Raw genomic sequence first — 3,889 nt, 5'->3', positions numbered from 1 at the left:
AATGATTAATTTGAAGTACAATGAGTTTTTTGACCCATTTCATACATTCTAAAGTATAATGGTCAAATTAACTAGAGTCAAAAGTATTGGCTTATTTGACCATTCTTGTAACCATAGTACGTCCAAAAAAAAAAAAAAAAATAAATATATGGTGTTAATTAGTTTATTTAGTGCCTGGTTTTTCCAATTAAAAAATAAATAAAAATCGAACTTTGTTGGTTTTTGAGATTTTCTTGCGCGTTTTCTTTGTTCATATTTAGTAAATTGGTTTGAGGTCTCCGACGGCTTCCCATCTGATCTTAATATTCCAGATGACGCCATAGGAATAAATAGCCATATGTTTGACCAATGAAGAAGTATGTAACACGTGTGGAAATAAAACAAATAAGAGATGAAATCATGTAATTGTTCGTTCAAAATTACATGCATGTCCTCTTTGAAACCTTCAAATGGGACAATGCATGCATTAGGGGAACTCTCTAGATAGTCATTTACATTTGTCTTATAGTTTGATTTCCTTTCCACGTCGTATGCACCCAGATTCATTGTACATAGCTAATTAACATGGTAGCTTCTTTTAAGGGCGATTAGACATCTTGAAAATTAATTATTCATAAGATAATTTTATATAATTACATTACATGATAGATTGTCTTCTTAAAGTTGTTCACTATTTAAGGTGGTCATTAATTAATTAATTCGGTTGGTTGGTGATGCATTTTCTATTAATATTTTAGATTTTAAATTCAAGTTTCATACTCAAGGATCGTTTGAGTTGTCGTCTTTTGTGTAATATATGGGCTTAGAGAGTCATCGTAGTAGTCATTTTTTTAAAAGTGTTCTTAATAGTTAATTAATGTATCATCCTCGTTCATCCTCAAGTTATAAGATGATATCTTGTATGTTTTGATTACTTGAATTTCTTTCTTTTTCGAATGTCGAACAAAACAAATACATTCTCTCAACACTTTTGATATATACATTAAGATGGATTAATGTAAGAAAATGAAATACATTAAGATGGATTCTAGGTATACGATATTAACACGAGTTTTAACCTAAAAGTCTTGATATTGTTTGAGTGATTCTTTTCGCCCTCATGAAAGACAACCATCTTGAGTAAAGTGCTTGATACATCTTGAGAATTCACACACAAAAAAGATTTATTGAATATGAATTGTAACTAATTCAATATTGATCTTCTTTTTTGATAACTTTGTCGAATCTATTGGAATCAACCTATAAGTATATAATGAAGTAGACCCAGTGTACCTCCAAAACCATTCTCTGATGCTTAAGTTAAGCAGGATACAAAAGACGAAATACAATTGTTTGTATCCAATAAAATGGGCCTAACCCTAAGATAGACCCAAGATGAGGAAGCCGAAAGAGAAAAGCTCGAGAGACTAACTGTTATTTTATTAATTCAAAATAATTGATGTTTAATCATATGGATTTTATTAGCTTATTTCATGTGTGTGACATGTGGCATGTGGTATTTTATTTTATGATAAAGTGCCCTTAAAACCCTTGATCTAAGGGCACTCCCTATGCATTCCAATCGTTACTCTCACAAACAAAAAGCCAAACGTGCAAGAGAGAAAGCGAAAAGCGATTAGAACCCTAAATCGATAATTAGGTACTGTTCTTTCATGGCTTTTTCATGGGATTGTGTGTGAGAGATGTATAGATGTTTGTGTTTGAGAGTGCGGAAATTGCTAGTTGATTTGAACTCTATATTCTCCATTTGTATCATCTTCTTGATTCGATTCTTGGTTCTGTTTTTTTGTTGTAATTGTTGTAAATATCTGTAAATCCATTACTATTATTTTAGTGGATTTACTAGGGGGGGAAATCCCTACCGTAAGTAGGATCTATTTCGAATCCAAACACGTAAATGCTGTGTTTATTCTATGTGTTCGTGTTTATATTTTCATTTCTTTGATTCTGTTTAGGTGTTCTTTTAGTTCTTGGTACTATCGTGGATTTGGTTGTGTGGATTGTCAACAGGAATAACACTAACAATTTCTGGTAAACTCTCTCGGAGACCACTTCTGAGTACCCCTAGGAGGGGCCTATCCCAATACCTAGGGGACCCACCTAAGGACCTTTCTCTAGTGCCTTTAGGAGACTCTCCTAGGTACTCTGAGAGCCTATCCCAGGTTCAAGAATACATTAACAAGTTTTCGAGATCTATTTTTAAAGATCCATAATAGATAATTTCTAAAGATTCGGATGCCCCTCTACCTAATAGTCTCAATTTTTATAAATAGGGAGTAATTTCATTAATCGAGGGATAGCTATAACTCCACTTAGACTATATGTCTATTATTTCTACATACTCTTTTGGATATTGGCTCAAGTATCAAGAGTTCCATGTGGGAGATACCATGTTTTGTAGGTCTCTTGGAGACTAGAATTTTGAGATATAGATTTTTTTGTAATTATAAATTTATTATTATATATAAACAACAATAATAGTAAAAATTTAAAGGAGATAAAGTGCAGAGAATTTTTAAAATAAATAGAATGTCATCAAAGTTTTCCTTGTGTATACCCATTGGGTCGATGGTGTCAAATTATCCACCCTTTCCCTCTTATTTTACAAAAATTACTCCTTTTATTTTGTTATTTAACTCACATCTCCTAATGACATGGTAAACCTCCACCTTTACCCTGATCAGTGCTAGTAAGCACCATTAAATGTAACCACACAAACCCTTTAATGCAATTAATTGTTTGGTACATGTGATTTGAAATAATTAAGCTTCGGGCTACATCTCATCACCAGCAAGAAATTAATGAGATTATGCATTTAAGTTTGCGTTTAAAGAAATAAATTTTAAAAGATATTATTTAAAATTTAAAATTTATGAATTTTGTATTCAATTTTTTTATGTCTTGTCAAATGATAGATTTCGAAAAACTATAATTGATATTGTTTTGGATAATAAATTTTGAGATAACTGTACGATGATTATGAAGGTTGTGACCCCTATTGTGAGATTGTTGTGTATGATAGATTTTGATCGGAAGCCTTCATTGGGCTATGTGTATGATGGCAAATGATGGATTTAGAAAAGTTGTAATTAATATTGTTTTGGATAATAAATTTTGAGATAACTGTATGATGATTATAAAGGTTGTGACCTCTATTGTGAGATTGTTGTGTGCAGTAGATTTTGATAAGACACCTTCTTTGGCCTATGTGTATGATGGCATGTATAAGACAGATGAAAATCATAAAAGTTTTTAAAAATAGACAAAAATTGTACAAATCTTACGCAAATATTATTGAAAAGCGATAAGAGATAAGCATTTGAGTAAAGACACTTCGTGCAACAACTTATTTCCCCATCCCTGCCTTTGTCTATGATGGTGATGTCTATAATGGGGTCAAATTATGAATGATCTTTTCGATGTCCTTAATCTTGAACATTATTTTGTTAATTACAATATTGTTTAAATGATAAAGGAGAGTTAATTACAGTGTCGTTCATTATTAATGAAAGAGATACAAACGTATCAAGAATGACAACAAGACTTTGGAAATAAATTTGCTATTCAAGAAGACAAGACAATTCAACCTAGCAAGTATTTAAACCTTTTGTTATTCAATTTTAAGTTATTGTTGGTATTTATAAATTTAACATTGAGTAATGAATATTGAATGCAATCTAAATCTATTTTGTAATCTTTAGCTCAATGATAGAGAATGTTTGGTGGTGCTACTCTTAACTTTGCAATGTGTTGCTACTCTATCCTTAGCCAAACAAGTTTTGCTTCAAGTTGTGAATGAAAATTAGAATGCGTTTGAACACTCGTACCAAAAAGAGAAATGGATTCGAGTATTAAAGTTAAATGATATTGTATTCGGTTATTACAATTT

Source organism: Diospyros lotus, chromosome 14 (genome assembly GCF_014633365.1).
Source record: "Diospyros lotus cultivar Yz01 chromosome 14, ASM1463336v1, whole genome shotgun sequence".
Classification (NCBI taxonomy): domain Eukaryota; kingdom Viridiplantae; phylum Streptophyta; class Magnoliopsida; order Ericales; family Ebenaceae; genus Diospyros; species Diospyros lotus.
This window is presented reverse-complemented; position numbering follows the sequence as displayed.